Here is a 19,069-nt window from a genome sequence, read left to right as displayed (position 1 = left end):
TAAAATTTTAGGAAATGAAAACTGAAGGTTATCTTTGGTAGACTAAAAGCAAAAGGATTGCTATCTGTATGGCTTAAAGCATGGATCGGGGGTTGGAGAGGATAGCAAAGCTGTTTGGAAAAGGGGTGAGCACAACAAAGAATAATCCAACAACTAAAAACATAGGAAAAGAAAGAATCCAAGTTTCTCACTTACTATTATTAACCACTTTCCCACAAGAATTCACTTAAACTAGAAATGCTCGGTTTTTCTATGTAAAGTTCCATTGCAGGGAAAATTGCGATATTTACTGAATTTACCTTTGCCACAACAAAACTTATTTTGAATTCAATTTGGCAAAAGTGTGTGTATATATATACACACATATATATATGTGTGTTTATATATATGGTCAGGCTAAAAAGTGAAGCATAAGTTAGGAGGAACATAAATGTGAAACATTGAGCATCCATTTGTTCAAATGGCTACTAAGGGAGAAAGGAAGATAGGAGGTGGAGGATAGCACAACTTTGAAATTCAAAATAGGAAAGACATAGCTGCCTCAATAAGTTAAGGGCTTTTTCCAATAATTTATCTTTGACTGCAATGTCAGAAAACTAATAGAATAGTTAAAATGAAAAAACTGAAGATTTTTTTAAAAGCCTTAAAAATTAGCTTAAAGGGAGAAGTAAAGTCACAAGTCTTCCCTTTTCATATACAAATTTTAAAAGTAGGGGTAGATAGCAAGTATAATTCAAATATATAGTGAGAAGAGAATAGCTATAAGGAAAAAATTTAAAGAGGAAACTAAACAAAGAAAACCAGTCTTTAGACCAGTGATGGTAAATCTTTTAGTGATGGAGAACCAGGTCCCACCCTCACCCCACACTGTCATGCCCAAACCCCCAGATAGAGTGCTGTACCCCTCCCCCATGAAGTCCTCTGCACAACCCACCCCACCCTTACCCCACACAGAGGCGGGAGGAAGCACTCTCATTGGGCTGCTGGGAGGGGGAGATTATGAAAAAATGTCATGAGGCACAGTCCAGAGGGGGAGGGGAACAGCTCTACTCTGTCCCTCTGCCTTTGGCAGGCGTGGGGAGAAGGATCTTGTCTCACCATTAGACTGCCTTAAACTGTAGATATTACATTTCAATGATCATTCCTCATTATTTCTTCCTCTTACCCCCATACATAGTTCTTTAAAGATCTTTAAAGATATAATCACTTTAACTTTTTTGGAGGACAGTAATCTTCAGCAGTTTTCTTGCCCAGATGGACATAAAGAATTCTGTGGACAATCCAGACTGGATCTGGTCAAGGAACTTTCCAATTTTCCAACAAGTTGTGCACTAGGACAAGAGGAGGTCCCAGATTCATACACAGGGTACAGGCTAAAGGAAAAAGTGTCAACTGGCAGTTTCATCACCTACTACCAGCTCTGGATCACATATTTGGGTCTCACTGAGGAAAGAACATACTTTCAGGGGTAGCATTTAGTTCATCTCAATCCCATTCAATTCCTAAGTAAGGAGTGATCGGATGTTCTAGGCTCCCAGTGTAAAAATTAAATTATATCTCTAATAAAAATATTATTTTATGAGGCTTATTGAGGATTATTAGAAAATCAAGGAATAAAGAGGATACAAAATAAAAACCATGTGCCCGTGGCTGATTAGCCCATTTAAAATTCCCACATTTAGCTTACCATTCTACTTGCTATTTCATTGCAAAGGAAGAGAAGAGAGCTTGGGAGGCGTTACTGCCAGTTAAATACCAATTGTGATATCACCAATGTGGAGACTCAGGAGATATTATAGGGAATTCTGGGAAATACCAAGGACTTCTGGGTAATGAAATCTAGGGTTCAAAATCTCCATTTATACACTAGGAAGGGTACTGAAAGAGAATCAAGTTCAGATGCAAATAGCAGCATTATGGCAAAGACTCCAGAAGCAGAGTTGGGTCTTAGATCTAGCTTCAAATCCTCTGTGAAGCCTGTAGAGGAATCATCAAGGAAGGAATCTCAGACCAATATTATTACTCTGTGTCAAGAGAGCTTCCCAGTTGGCTGATGGTGGCTGAGTACAGCAGCCATCTACTGTTGCTTAGAACCAAGCCCAGGTCAGGAATTTGCTAAGCTCAGGCAAGAGGAAATAGGAATCAGTCTCTGCCTAGGTCAAAGCACTTTTGGATCACTGAAAGTTTGCAGGTCCCCAGCCTGAGCAATAATACCTGATATCTTAGAATAACATAATACTGAATTTAATATCTTAAGAAAGCAGCAACAGGACCTGCCAAAACTTTCTCTCAAGAAGTACAGCCTGACCCAAATATCGAGTCTGAAATGGGAAGTAGAGTGGAAGAATAAACAAACCAAAGAATTCTACCATAGGCCAATATGGTGACAGGGATGCTCAACACATAAACACAGAAAAATAATATGACTCCAAAATATCTACAAGTAAAGTCTCAAAGAAAAATAGTTTGAGCACAACTTCACCTAGGATTTGTCAACATGAAGACTAGACACCTCAATTTCCCCCTTTCCTTTTGAGAAATCCCAGGACCAGGAACACCTGTTTAGGGTTGAAGTATATAACTCAAAACTGTTTGGAGACCCTAGAATGAGTGGGATTAGTAGTCATAGTCAAAATGTTGAGTACCTTTATTTGTTTTAGAAGCTTCTTCCATTATATTAAAGATTTCTCTCAGGAAGCCCAGCACTGAGTTTGACCCTTTCCTTTGTAATTGTTATAGTTGACTGCTCCCTGATACCCCTGAGGCTGGCTGCCACCTCTTTACATCTTGCTTGTAATTTGTCTATGCAGACTTGCCAAAACAATTCTCCAGAGGGTATAAAAGACCCCCCCCCCCAAGTTCTGTCCCTCTTCCAAGTTGGCATCTAGATTGGTGTCTTCTCCCAAGGATAGCCCCCAGAGTCCCCAGGATGTAAGTCCTGTGTAGATCTTGGTGTTGAGTTCTGTGTGGTGGCCAAATATTGTACCCTATCCCTATCCTGATTAAAGACTTGGTTTTTCTGACTATCTAATACCTCTGTGTTTTTTCCAAGGTAACAAATTCTTGGAAGAAATGAAGCAAGAGTTGTTTGTTTTTTTAAAAGAGCTAAAATATTTTTTACGAAATGAGAGTGCTAAAAAAATTCAGAAAAGAAAAACCAAGAACAAATTGGGAAAGGGGATTGACAAGTTGGCATAAGAAATACAAAACGTTGCCTAAGCAACATAATCCCTGAAAATTAGAATGGACAAAACAGAATCCAAATCACTCCATGACATAAGGAAAAATTAAAACAAAGGCAAAAGGCAAGAAATGTAAAGCAACTCATAGCAAAAACAACTAATCTGAAAAACAAATCAGGAAGATAAAATTTAAGAATTGCTGGCTACCTAAAAGTCATAACCAAAAAAAAAAAAGGATCTAGACATACTATTTAAAGAAACCTTAAAAGAAAATTGCCCAGATTTCTTAAAACTAGAGATCAAAGTAGAAATAGAAAGCATCCATGGGTCACTTCTTAAAAGAAAAAAAATTCCAAAATAAATAATCCCAAAGTCATTATAGTCAAAATCCAAAACTTCCAGGGGGGAAAAAACTGCAAGTAACCAGAAAGAAAGAATTCAAGTACTGAGGATCAAAAGTCAGGATCAGTCAGTCAAAAAGTATTTACTATGTTTCAAGGCACTATAATAAGGCTGGGAATACAATAAAAGCAGAAAGACAAGTCAGCCTTTTGGAAGGGCTAACATTCTAAAGAAGGGAGAAGGAATATAAAAGGAAACTAAGGAAGGAAAAGACCACCCTACATAAGGGGCATAATAAAGAAAACCTGAAGAACATAGCCTAGAGAAAGATGAAGATACCTTTGACTAGAGGTTCCTCTTTAAACTGGAGGTTCTGGAAAGAGCCAGCCAATCAGAAGATAAGACCTCAGGAGAAGAGAATGCTTTCAATGTGAGAAATAGTTCAGTGGTGGAATGAGCTTCCAGAAAGACATTTCTATGGCTTAGAAAATCCTGTGAAGATGAGTCAGCAGTGTAGCCTGGAAAGGGATAAAGATATATTTGGCCTCAGCCTCTTCCTTAAATTTAGCAGTTACCACTATACAGAAGCAGAGATCTTGGAATACAATATTCCAGAAGGTAAAGGCTTATAAAGGAGATTTTACACAGCAAAACTGAGAGGAGGGGGGCAGACCTTTAATGAAACAGGACTTTTAAGCATTCCTGATGAAAAGACCAGAACTGTGAAGTACTTTTAAGTTCAAACACAAGAGAAAAAGAAACATAAAAGAGTAAATATTAATGAACAATGATAAAGAATTAAACAAGGATAAGTTACCTCTATTAAGCTATGGAGATATACATGTGTCTCCTATGAACCCTATTATCATTAAGGGTCATCTAGGGGGTCAAATTAGATAGAAGGAGTGATTCTATTTTGATAATAAGAGAAGAATGGAAAGAATGGAAGAGGAATACTACAGAGGGCAAAGGGTAAAGAAGGCTAGGAAAAATAATTGCATAAAATCAGGACATAACAAGTAAATATTTATATAAACAAGGAGAAGTTGAGGAAATTACTTGAAACTCAATCTAAACTGATCAAAGGGGAACACATACACACACACAGTTGAATGTAGAAATGCAGTTTGCTCAACAGGGAAAGAGGAGGGGAAAAAGGAAAAGGGGAAATTTAAGGGAGGATAGATTAAAGAAGTGATTAGTCCTAAGCAAATGAATTCTGGATGAGGAAAAATGCATATACCTCTTTTTTCAGGAGGCAAAGAACAGAAATATGAAAAAGTAGCCATAAATTTAGGAAAAGCTTAAGAAGTAATACTATACAAATGTGAATGAAATACCATTATGCTAAAAGAAATGATGGAGACAATTTCAGAGAGAAACCAGGGAAGAATTATAGACTGACACAGTGAAATGAATAGAAACAGAATAATTATAAAGTGATAACAATTTCATGAAAACAACTTTGAAAAACTTAAGACACCTGATATGTATAACTATATTGTTTAATAGTCCAAAAGAACACTGATGAAAAATATATTACCCACACTCCTAATAAAAAGCTGAAAGACTCAACTGTAGACTAAGACATATATAATATATAATATGGGGGAGGGGGACAAGTGAATTTGTCTTTTGGATATGACAAAGAAATTTGACTACACAGATTCATAAAAAGGCTAAAAAGCTTTATTTTTCTTTTGTTCTCAGCTGGGTGTGAAATTAAGGTAGAAGGAAAATAAGTTAGATTTTTGTTGATTAAAAAAATAAAGATCTACTTCTAAAAATGTATTTTATTATAAAAAATTACAGTAAAAGATATATATATATATTATGCACATATAACACACACATACACAAATGTAGTTTTCTGTTTAGAGAAATTATTTTCAGATTTCCATGTTTTGGGCAACAAATATTTTGCTTGATTTATTTCCAGCAAATTCTACCCCCCAAAAATCCTATAAAAAAGGTGTGTCCATCAGACCAAGTAAATCTATACATGGAAATACTAAAGTAGTTTAGATTTTTATTTTTTTTTTTCCATATGACTATTTGACTCTACTGTGGACTATGGAAAGGAAGCCAGTTAGTATTACAATAAAAAAAAAGGATGGTCATCAATTGATTAAGTAAGCAAGCATTGGTTAAGTACCTACTATGTGGCAAACACTATCCTAGGGCTGGGAATATAAACATAATAAATTAAACAATTCCCACTTCCAAGAACCTGTGAGAATTAAAGCAGTTGCCAAAATAAAATTTGAGATTTTCTGTAGATTTCAAGTATCAATTATTCTTGGTCCCCTAAATAAGATTCATAAATCAAGAAGACAAAGATGCTTTATAGATTAAAATTGAGTACTGCAGCCCCTCTAGATTTTGAAGCTTTATAATTCCTTAGACATAACTTTAAGGTTAAATCCAATCTAGAATCCAACCCAAACACTTAAAAGAGTCAGACCAGATTTTCAACTCATAAGAAAAGGGGGCCAAAAAAGGCAACATGTTCTCTAAGGAACTGATTACAAACTTGAGCACCAATCAAAATAAGGGTCAGAATTATCTACTGACACATGGGAATCAAAGCATCTTTTGAAAAGGCTGAGAGAAAACCAAGTAAACTGACTAAAAGGCATTAGTGGGCTGCCTAGGATATGTCAAGCTCCACTTCATCATCTTCCTCTTTTTTAATTGCAAGGTACAGATGACACTTTTAGTCTACCATGAAAGGGCTAACAACATTTGTTAAAGACAATTAAGAGCAAAGAACTATTCAAAAGAAAACAGACAATGAAAGTACCAGTACTATTAAACTGTATGTATGCTTTTTTAAAAAAGCTCCTTATGGTACATTGACAGTTTCACATGTGATCCTTAAAATTTTTCTTTGTGTTCACGGAAATGCTCATGCTTCTTGGGAGTTGTCAAATTTACTCTGTGTGTGTATGCGCGCGTATGTGTGTGTGGATGCTACTATAAATCTTTTTACACACATAGGACCTTTTCCTTTTTCTTTAATCTCGATGGGACAATGATCAATCTAGCAGGGCTATCGCTACATCAAAGAATATACACAACATAGTGACATTTTGGGCACGGTTCCAAATTGCTTTATGGAATGACTAGGCTAATTCACATATCCACCAACAGTGCATTAGTGTGCTAATATCCCCACAGACCTTCCAAGAATTCTCATTATCTTTTTTTTGTCATCTGTGCCAAGCTGACTGGTGTTAGGTACAATATGAGTTATTTTCATTAGCAAATCTTTAAATATTAGAGATTTGGAGCATTTTTTTTAGTATGGTTATTAGTAGCATGGATTTCTTTTTAAGAAAAATACTTAATTATATTCTTCAATCATTTATCTATCAGGGAATATATCTTGTTCTGATAAATGTGAAACATTTTTTATAAATCTTAGATATATGAAATCATTATCAGAAAAATCCAAAACAAAGATGTCTTCCCAAATTTTGTTTTTCTTCTAATTTAATTGCTTTTTTGTGTGTGAAAAACCCTAATTCTATGTAATCAAACTGGCTGTTATTATCTGTGATTCTCTATACCGAATATATGTTCATCAATTTTTCTCCTATCCATAGACCTGGAATGGGTAATTTCTTCCTTGTTCCTCTAATTTGCTTATGACATTATCTCTAATATCTAGGTTAGGTATGCATTTAGGATTTATTTTAGAATATCATTCTGAAGAATTTATCTGGACCTAGATTCTGTTCCATTTTCTCAGCAGTGTTTATCAAACAGTGAGTACTTACTCCAATAGTACCTGGAGTGTTAGGCTTTATAAAATAAGAGACCACTACATTAGTTAGCTTTAACATGTTGTATACATAATTTATTCCATTATTCTAGACACTATTCTCTCTCTCTCTCTGTCATTTTCTATTTCTCTCTCCAAAACAATGCCAAACACTTTTGCTGATAATTGCTTTGAAGTAGACTTTGAATCTAGTACTGCTGGGATCCTTTCTTTCTCTAATTTCTTAATAATTTCCCTTAAGATTCTTAACTTTTTGTTCTTCCAGATGAATTTTATTTTATTTTTCTACCTCTAAAAAGTATTTTTTTTAAGTAATCTGATTGGTATGATGCAAAACTGATTAAGTAATGAATTAATTTTGGTAACTGTCGTTTTATTTTACTGGCTCAATGTAGTCATAAGTAATTACTATTCTCCAATTATACCCTGGGTTTTCAATGGTTTATGAAGATAACTGGCTAGATTAAGTAAAAAGTTATCTTCTTCCAAATTCCAAAGCTTCATAACTAAATCCAAGCCTGACCTATCCCCAGAAAATGAACAGGCCACCTAAGATCCCAAAAGCTCAATGAATAAACAGTCTTGGCCAGAGAATTCTAACTTTCAGAGTTAAAAATCTCATAGGTGAAATTCAGATCAACATTTAAACTAACAAAATGTTATTAGATGAAAATATACAGAAATATTCAAACAAAGGAGGCTACAGCAAGAACGGGTTGTATTAGATAATCACTAAGATTCTCTAAGTCTATTGCATACTACACTTGTAAGTTATTAGTTAACAAAAGGTTTCCTAGCTCTAGGTTAGACCATTTTAATATTTAGATATAGAGGTAAGAGACTAAATCTGAGATTTCATTAATATAAGTAACTCTCGGGTTACTAAGCACCTTTTGGACAGTTTGTTGTCTTAAGGGAGACGCCTAAAGCACTGAAAGGTTCAAAGATTTACAGGGCTTGAAACCCAAATCTTTCTGGTTTCTCTGTCTACCTACTACAATATACTGCTTCTCTTTAATATTTAGACATGAAAAAAAGAAAATTTTCTCAAAGATAAAAATTAACAAATGCTTCTTAGACATCATGCCATCAAATGCAAATTCAACTTTTGATAAACACTGAGCTGAAATAAAATAAAACAAATTATAAAGAAGTTCAAAAAGCAAACCTGAATAGTATTAGCAAACAACTGCAAGATTTTCAAACATTTAATGAATCTCAACTGGAACAAGACTGTACTATCCCAAACAACCATTAGCGAGAAAGTAATTTCATGTCATTTCAAGTATTTAAAAAATTCAAGGATGCCATGAAAAATTTGAAACCTAAAAGTTTAAACTGCCAAGGGGGAACTGAATGGGAGAAAACTTCTATCTATAAGTTCACTCCTTAATGGAAAGCTAGAACTTACCAAAAGAAGCCAGATTCAAATTCCCTTGGTGAAAGTATTAGTGCAAAAGGTAGAATGTAATTCACATAACACAGTAGATGCAACAGAGAGAACTTTTGGAAACTTTGGTTCAAGGTTGAAAGAAGCTTGACAGGAAAATTGAAGGCATGGAGATAAAACTGATGGACATGAAACTTTCTAAGTACACTATAGGCTGTAAATGCGCTGAGAAACCAAACTGATGACCTAGAAAATAAAATGAGATTAAAAGATATCAAGTTAGTGAAGGGTTGTGAACACATATTTTTTTTTTTACTTTAAGTGATTATTATGGAAATTAAAGATAGATGAATTTTAAATGTTCAGAATGTGTCAATACAATCAAGCTGGATGAATACCAGGGATACAAAGATGGCTTAAGATTAAGAAACTAAATGAATAAAAAAGCAATTAAGTGATTTAACCTTATAAAATAACAAGAACCAGATGATTATATTAATAGATTTTTTAAGCCTTTGGCAAAAGCTTTGGTAAGTGTGAACTTTAGATTACTCCACCCTACTTAGTCTAACAAAAACAGGAATGTCTACACCCATACTTAAGGATTAAGTATTTAGGAGGATGGCCTAAGAGAGACATGTGCTAGCAAATGACAAATCAGAAACAACTGACAGACCTCTGGGCTGTCCTAAGTCAAGCTTAAGCTACCATTGATACATGTAAGATGCAGGAAAGTGATGTAGTAAAAACCGTCTATATATTTCCCGTCACTTCTTCTCTCTAGCCTCTTTGGCAGTGGAGAGGTGGCTGGCAGAGCATGCTGAGCATTTCAGCATCTTGGGTGGTGACTGCTATTATCCGGGTCTAGCAGTGAGTTTTCCTTGATACCATACTGGAGGAAGCTGAATGGCCTAGTTCAGGTGAAGCATCTTTACTGAGCTCTATCTGATTTAGGCTGATTCTTTCTCCTTTATCTTCCAAACACTATCCTCTTAAAAAGCCACTAATCTTCTTCTGAGACCTTGTGGCAGAGGACTTTAAACTCCCCCTGGCACAGGCCATGCAGGAGAAATCCTACACCCTTTCCCTCTTCCTTCTCCTTAATTTCTTCCCTCTATATTAATTAAACCACCATAAATTTCCAAACTGACTTGGGAATTTTATTTGGGATATTCCCTGGAGATGAAAATTAATTTAGATTAGGTCATAACCCTAAAATTATCCTTACACAAGCTATCATTTATGTCAACAATACTAAAAATCACCAGTTTAAAGGTACTTCCTTAACTATGTTCAAAAATATTTATTAAAATAAACACAAGCACTTTTAATAAAGAGAAAATAGCTTAACCTGTGTAGCATCCCAAGCATATTCACATCTATGAAATATAAATGACTGTATGGCTACTGTGTCTCCAAGCATAAGGTTATACCAATGAGGCTTGTGAATGTAACCTTGAACTGGCCATGTGGCCCTTGGCTAAGACAAACTCATTAACATGCTTGGACTCAATTCCCCCGGAAAGCACCACGGTTTGCAATCTACACGCCCAAAGGTGTTCCCTCTACCTTGCCACCCAATCTTAATTGTCTATACTTTGTGATGTGGTTACTACATCCTTGGGAGTACCGCCCAAGCAGGACAGGAATAAATTCAGAGGCAAACCCATGAACTTCCTCTTGACTCTTGGCCTTTCTCCCTTCCATGGAGCTCCACTGGGCTCCTCAATGACTATGTCTCTCTCTCCTCTTGACCTTCTCCTTCCCCGAGGCTGTAACCATCTTGGCCTGCATTTCCTACCTTAATCTCCTCCTCCGCCTTGTGTTCCTTTGTACTCATATTTTCCTATTAAAGGGAGTATCATAGGGATTGCCTGCCCTATCCAAACACTGACTTGTCCATGTCTTTCATTTCCACCCTGGTTCTCGGTTCCTACCTCTCCTCGAGTCCCATCACAAAGGTGAGCCCCTTCCCTTGTGGGACCCTGCTGGTCAGGGAAGTCCATTAAGGAAAACCCCACAACCTGTAAGTTCAGAATGAAGCAAGGATATTCTGATTCCAATATTACTTAAAAATTCTAGCATATTAATAATCAATCAACAAGCAGTTAAGTGCCTACTGTGTGCCAAATACTGTGATACAGAGATACATATATATAGATATATATATATAGATATTCTAGTAGAATATAAATTCTATGAGTAGGGACTATCTTACTTTTTGCATTTGTATACTAATTATTAGTATATAAATATATGTATTATAAATATATAATTAGTATATAAATATATATTATAAGTATATATATAATTAGTATATAAATGCAAAAAGATAGTCCCTACTCATAGAATTTATATTCTACTAGAAAAAGAATTTTAGAGAATTTGTAAAGAGAGAAAATTAGTACTATTTGCAGACCATGTGATGGTTTACCTAGAAAATCCCAGAGCACAATAAAAGAACTAATAGATGGTTTCAGAAAGGTAGCAGTTACAAAACAAAACTAGAAAATTCATCACCATTCTATATACTATTGATAAAATCCTGAAAGGAAATACAGAAAGAAAAGTTCTATTAAAAATAACTATGCTATGGAAAGTAATGAATGCTGGAGGGGATGTGGCAAAGTTGGGACATTAATGCATTGCTGATGGAGTTGTGAATTGATCCAACCATTCTGGAGGGCAATTTGGAACTATGCCCAAAGGGCCCTTTGATCCAGCCATAGCACTTGTACTTGTACAAGAATATTCATAGCTGCGCTCTTTGTGGTGGCCAAAAATTGGAAAATGAGGGGATGCCCTTCAATTGGAGAATGACTGAACAAATTGTGACATATGTTGGTGATGGAATACTATTGTGCTCAAAGGAATAATAAAGTGGAGGAATTCCATGTGAACTGGAACGACCTCCAGGAAGTGATGCAGAGCAAAAGGAGCAGAACCAGGAGAACATTGTACACAGAGAGTGATACACTGTGGTACAATCAAATGTAATGAACTTCTCCATTAGTGTCAATGCAGTGATCCTGAACAACCTGGAGGAACCTATGAGAAAAAACATTATCCACATTTAGAGGAAAAACTGTGGGAGTAAAAACACCAAGGAAAAGCAACTGCTTGACTACAGGGGTTGAGGGGATATGACTGAGGAGAGACTCTAAATGAACACTCTAATGCAGATACCAACAACATGGAAATGGGTTCGAATCAAGGACACATGTGATACCCAGTGGAATCGCACGTTGTCTATGGGAGAGGTGGTGGGAAGGGGGTAGGGGAAGGAAAAGAAAATGATCATTGTTTCCAATGAATAATGTTTGGAAATGACCAAATAAAATAACGTTAAAAAAAAGATTAAAAAAATAACTGTGATGGGTAGAAAATGAGAGACAATCTAAGAATTCACAGGATTTCTGTAAATACCACTACAAAACAAACCCAAAAAAATGATGGAAGACCTAAATCATTTGATAGTCAACAGTCACAGTTAGTACATGACTACCAAAAAATGATACTACACAAATAATCTTTAGCTTTAGAACTATACCAATCAAACTATCAAGGGGATATTTTAGATAGAAGCAAAAACAAATAAAGAAAGAAAGAAATTAAATGGAGAAATTAAAAATCAAGAATTTCAAGGGAAATAATGAAGAAGAAAAAATTGAAACAAAGGCAGGCTAACACTACAAGATCTATAATTATATAATAAAGCATTCATTATCCAAAAAGATTTGGTACTGCTTAAAAAAGGAAAATAACTGATCAGTGTAACCAACCACAAAACTTCAGCAGCCAGGTGCTCAATATAGCATAAGAACTGATAGAAAAATTAAAAATCATGTGTGAACAACATTTTACATCTACATCTTACATATATTATAATTCAATCCTAAACAAATTATCTAAATATAAAATGCTGTATTTTTTTTTTCACAAAAGAAAGAATGGATAAGGATGGGAATAGACTTGTAATTTCATTAATATAGGGATGAGTAAATTCCCTCTACCAAAACAAAGCAAGTTGGCATTTTCTCCTCCATTTATAGTTAAGAAATTTTCTCAAGATTACTGAGATGTTAATAAGCACAGCTGGTATGTATCAAGAGCTAGGTGGCTCAGTGGATTGAGAGTCTGGTCTAGAGTTGAGAGGTCCTGGGTTCAAATATGACTCTAGACACATCCTGGCTATGTGACCCTGAGCAAGTCACTTAACCTCCACTTCCTAGCCCTTACCACTCTTCTATCTTGGAACCAACATACAGAATTGATTCTAAGATGGTTTTGGTTTTTTTTAATCAAATGAGACAATTTCAATTATATGAAACTAAAAATATCTTCCACCAACAAAGTCAACACAGCTGAAATAAGAAAAGTTATTTTTTGGAAGGAAATTTTTGTATCAAAGATCTCTGATAAAAGAATGATAGAATGGTGTGGCAATGGCTGGGAAGTTACACAGAGGTCTGTCTGGATGGGGAACAAGACACACAAACTCCCTTACCAAAGCCCAGCAACCCAGAGACAGAAGGCAAAAGGTTTCAATGGAAGAAAGAGGAGATGGATGGATGGTTGGAGGGCAAGAAACCCCAAGGAATTTATTATAGGAAAAAAACTTACACATTTATCAAAGTATACAAAGAAAAGCACTCCTTAAAGCAAAAAATATACATATAAAATATATTTTAAAAAATTAAAAAGTGAGTATCCATAAAATGGGGACTAACCAGTTAAAATATAGTACAGAGATGTCATAGGATACTATGAAATTCCACTATATGAAATGGAGAATATGAAGAATCCAGAGAAACAAAGGAAGACTTGTATGAACTCATATAAAGCAAAAACATATGCAAAAGAATAATATACATAATGACTACAATAATATAAATAAAAAATACACTATGACATAACAAATTTCGGGTCACATAATGGGAAATTTTGGATTCATGATTATTGCAGTCAAGAGAAGATTTCCTTCCTTTCTATTAAGAAATTATAAGATTACATGTGTTTCATATGCTAACAGTCCCAATCAATGTTGGAAACCTTTCCTTAACTTTTTTTTTTTAGGAAAATATCAAGGGGGAGGAACCTGTATTTTAAGAAATCACTATTATATGAAAAAAATTGGTAACAAATAATAAAAAGTATAGGCTTTATAAAGAAAATCAAGAGAACTTCTCAAAATTCAGAATGTATATAATAAATAAACCTTCCCCCAGACTGACAGACTATATAATATGCAAAAAGTTACATGAAATATGGTTTATTCTTGACACATGAAAATCAACTGCCATAATAACAAGATCAAAGGGTCTAAAAAGAATCTTAATCAACAAATTGTGAAGATGGGATTAACTCTTCCCCTACCCATTTTTAGATTTGATCACCAAAAGCGTATATACTCCACTTATCCTTAAGTGGGGGAGGTCTGTGATCCATGTGCATGAAAGTGGGTGATGAATCAGAACCTACTGATTGCCTCCTAAGCAAAACTATAGCTATAATTGATCCACATAAAAGTGGAAGGTAGGCATAGGAAGTGACGAAAGGAAGGATTTTTAAAAGTGGCAAGAACTTCCTGTGACCAGGTCTTTCGCCTTCAACTTGGCCTTGGAGGAGCTCTGGCTGAGGACCTTCGATTGCTTTGTATTTTCCCTTAGGACTACCACATGGGTGAATGAAAAAGGCTGACTCATTTCCCTGGCTTGTTCTGGAGGTACTAGCTTCCATAGAGGCCCCTCGTCTTGGAGAGGGCCTTGTAGCTAAAACCCTTGTTTAATTTATCTCTAGGCCCCCTTTGCTGGGGTTTCAGAAGATCTGCCTGGTTCTGACCTAGCCAGAGTAAATATCTACTCTCTGATTTTCTTACTTTCACTCTATAGCATAAAAAATCATTTAGAATTGAGTAATAATTCCTGACAACCACATACTTATAAATTTAGTCCAATTTTTTATTTTTACCCCTTACATTCTGGCCCTTACAAAATACTACCAAGAAAAGTGATCTGGAATTCTATTGTGCTATAAAGAATGATGAATCGATGGATTTCTATTAGAACTAGAATGACTTGCGTGAACTGATGTGAAGTGAAATAAGCAGAACCAGAATAACATTATACACAGTAACTGAAACATTGTGGGACCATCAAATGTAATTGACTTTGCTACTAAAAGAAATAAAATGATTAGAGGACAATTTTGAGGGACTGAGAGAAAGAACTATGGGAATAGAAATCCAGAAGAAAACATATGATTTATCATTTGTTTATATGGATTTGGGGCTTTGGTTTTAAAAAATTGTTCTATTATAAAAATGAATAATATAGAAATAAGTTTTGAGGAATAATATATATATAAACCAGTAGAATTGCTTGTCAAGTACAGGAGTGGGGAGGGAAGAGGAAAGGAAGATAACAAGAATCATATAACCATGGAAAAAATTTAAAAATAAAATAAAATTTAAAGAATTTTTAAAAAGAAGAGTGATCTGTCAGTCAAATCACTTTGATGTAAAATGTTACAAAGATGATAGATTATAATCACATCAACTCATAAAGCAAAAAGAAGCCATAAAGAGTTAAAACAATTTTTTAAAAGTTTGGTAAGACCATAAAGGCAACTAAGAATGAAAATGGAAGGAAGACATTAAAGAAAAGAAAATCAAAGATTTGAAAAGATTTTTATAACAAAAATTTTTTTTTTGCCACTCTTATGAACTCTTTAGCCACCTCTTATGAACTCTAGCATCCTAGTATGAGATACACTTATAGAGGAGGTAGAAATGGAACCAAAAAGGCACCAACAATGGGAATAGCAGTTGGCTTAGTTAAAAAATTACACACAGAAGATATTCCCTTATGGACAACTCTTGAGAATGCTAAGGAATTGAATCACAAAATGTCTAAAGAAGGAAAAGATACTCAAGGCATGGGAAAAAATATCACATCCTACTAATATTTTCAAAACAGAAAAAAGGAGAAATCGACCTATATGCCTACTTCTCAGCATCTATAAGAATCATCTACACATGCATCAAAAGTATCAATGTGGTTGAAAGAAGACAGGCAATATTACACAGTAGAGCATATCTTTACTATTATACAACTGATTGAAAAATTGAGAAATTTCACTTTTCCTGTTATTTCATAATAAAAAAGCATTTGATTCAGTACAGCAAAATACAACTAATTTTAAAGGCTTTCTTCCAACAAAGTTGCTCCCTTCAATATAACAAAAATCATTCAAGATTCCTGTAAAAATATAAGCGTATAATCTTGTTCTACAACTCTCTGATCAAAAATTTCAATCAAGGCACAAAACAGAAAGAGATTTATGCTCACCAAAGTGTTCAACACCCTCAAAGAGATCCGCTGTAGAATCCAAATTGAAAAGGGATTTCCTATAGATGATGAAGTGGCCTCCTCCTGATGTTCCCATTTGTGGTTAACCTTGTGCTGATTTTATCAAGCTCCAGAACAATGCAGTGTCTCCTAGATGAAATCTGTAACCACTCACAATGGTCTAATCACCCACACAGGAAAACCAACTAGACAAAAGAACTATCATCCAGATGGACAGAAAACCTATAATATACCTTAGGCATTAATTGCAAATGAGCAATGATTAACTCAGAATTAAAGCAGTGATTACTGTAAGAAAATTGCAAATGCCAAATTTATTCCAGAAAAAGTTCTTTTATAATGCCAATATTCAATTTTGTGTTGCTCTTTGTGAGTTATAGAACAACATACAGAAGAATATCCTCTATATTTACACATTTTTGCTGGATCTTATTAGTACAAAATCTGATTTTCATTTTTGTGCTGGCAACAGTACACATTTGCAGCTATGAACAGTACACAGTGTCAGTGTGGGAGAGAAAGTTGTGGCCTCCATAGACAAAGTATCTTCCAAAAGAAGTTCCTAAAGTCCTAGTAACTTCTCCACTGGTTTTCAGACTGCTGCCAAGGTAGAGAAATTTACAACAGTATAATATACATCTCACACAGTGGAAGTTAAGATTCAGGTTAAAATGCTTTCATTTTTAATAATTTTATTTTCTATAGTTATTTGTGATACTAAAGATTTCATGTGCTTTGAAAAGTGAATAGTCTGAAATCAATATTTTTTAAAGCAAAATATTAGCACAAAAATTAACAGAATCCTAGGGAATTACTAGCAAGAAAAAATGTTTTCTATGTTACCAATTTTATTTCATGTATTGCATTTTCTGAGTTATTTCATGGTTACTATATTAGGAAAAGTATATAGCATCAGAATTAATGTTTTGTCATATAGGATTATATGTCAAAAACTGTATTTCATCAATCTCTAGCAAAAGATTAGAGGATTGAGTCACAGAAACCAAACCTCCTCTTTCCCATAGGTTCAATGTATCAATATTTGCATTTTTTTTTACTTTATGCCATTTTCTAAGAACATTACCCCTCAAAAGTTGAGGATTAACTGTACTTCCAAAGTAAAAATGAGTATCCCATAGAGAGCAATGGAAAGGCACATGGTGAGTAGGTTGTAACATGCAACAAAGAACCTTTAAAGAAGAATAAGAATAAAAGATGTAATCAGAGAAATATTTAAAGCAAAAATATATACATATACATATATACATTTACACACACACATATGCTGAGAGTAAGGATTAACAAGCAGACTGGTAAACTATTCAAAATGTGAATAGAAAATGAAGAAAGTCCCCACATGTTGGATGGAACCCTGTGAAAAACTTATAGAACATAAAATTCCAAAAGGATATGCAGATGGGGATAGACTATGATATACATCAACTGAGAAAACATTCACATAAATGAGATAAACCAATTATACTTGAATATGAGTAAATTGAAATATAATGTCTTCAAACTCAAATCAAAACAAGATATATGGATAAATAAGTGTACATAAGACAGTATATAAGAATCCTTGTGAATACTATTAACTTAGAAAAATCACATATTAGCATAATCTGTTTTATTGTATTCTTATTTATTTTATTAAATAGTTTCTAATTACATTTTATCTGGTTCTGGTAGTACTAAGAATTTTTGTGAGGTGCTCGATACATCTCTAAGGATTCCGGTTTATTCTAATATCTAACAGTCTAAGTTGAAAAAGATGTCTTAGAATTACTATCCTTTGTCCTGCTACATTGACTTTTTTTCTAAATTCTAGATTTCTTTGCATTCCATCCTCAATGGATGCTACAGTGTAGTAAGGGTAGAAATATATTCCAGGTACTGGTAAAATATAAATATTTCCTCCTACATGAGGACTTTCCTGATGCCCCTAGCAGCTAATGACTCCTGGCTAAAATTATCTTCTATTTTATTTTGTATTTCTTTTATATATTATCATATATGTGCATACTATCTTGTGCTTTAATAAATGTCTATTGATTGAGAATAAAATAATCAAATAGAATTTGAGCACAAGAGAAATTTGTATCTTTCCTAATGCTTTTTCCTCCTAACAAGGATGCTATATATTGCTTAATCCATGCAAATAATAAACACACCTTTTTGCTTTAAAATAATAATCAGTTTCATAAAGTATTAAAAAATTGACACAGTTCATTAAAAATTGCATTAACTATGACTGTGAGAAGAATTATTTTATTTCTTTTTTAAAAAGTCTAGTATAATATTAAATTTAGGCTACAAACTATAATCATTATAGGGTTTGGAGATCTTAAGATTTAGCACTAAAAGGAACCTTAAAAATCATTTGGTCAATCCAACCCTTCTGATATGAAGACTCAAAAGTTAAAACAACTTGCATAAAGTCACAGAGGCAGAATAGCTAAGAATGCTCAACACCAAATCCAGAACTCTTTCCAATGCACTAAGTTTTCTCCATGTTTTTCCATTTATTCACAGTTTTAATTAAAATAACAATTGTAATAATTGTAACATTCAAAAAAGAAACTGTTATGGCTATGATGATCAGAAGCAACTAGTGAACAATAATAATATGTGGTAATACAAGAACCTGTTACTGCCCTAATTCCTTCATATGTATGATGGAAAGATATTTACCTCAAAGAAATATAGGAGAATTCATCAGATTAATACATATCTATGAGACTACAATTGTGAAAAATATTAAACAATACTACATCCCAAAACTTCCTGATACCTACATCTACCATTCCCTTTTTCACAGATTACCCAAGGCAAAAGCACAGAAATATACCCCTTTTGTCATTTAAAACAAAGTACACCATCTTGTTCATCAAATTTGCTTATCCTTCTTTTCTTGAGATGAGGATCATCCAGTTTTTCTTGCCTCTAATAAGTAAATAAAGACAATTGGGGGAAATATCTCAAAAACTATCTTAAGTCA

The 19,069-nt window shown here is 34.1% G+C and overlaps 1 protein-coding gene across 11 annotated transcripts in view; it reads right to left on the bottom strand.

Moving 5' to 3' along the window:
* Positions 1 to 19,069, bottom strand: part of EHMT1 (euchromatic histone lysine methyltransferase 1) — a 315,365-nt gene that overhangs the window by 234,204 nt on the left and 62,092 nt on the right. The window contains exon 1 of one of the 11 annotated variants that reach the window (XM_056823307.1): positions 16,051 to 16,316. The exons of 9 other annotated variants lie outside the window; for them this stretch is intronic. The gene's annotated coding sequence lies outside the window, so the exon portion shown is untranslated. Of the gene's footprint in view, positions 1 to 8,722; positions 8,940 to 16,050; positions 16,317 to 19,069 lie in introns of those variants that run through there. One more of the 11 variants, XM_056823306.1, reaches the window with a different exon arrangement.

The sequence above is a fragment of the Monodelphis domestica genome, chromosome 1, assembly GCF_027887165.1.
Source record: "Monodelphis domestica isolate mMonDom1 chromosome 1, mMonDom1.pri, whole genome shotgun sequence".
Taxonomy (NCBI): Eukaryota; Metazoa; Chordata; class Mammalia; order Didelphimorphia; family Didelphidae; genus Monodelphis; species Monodelphis domestica.
This window is presented reverse-complemented; position numbering and strand designations above follow the sequence as displayed.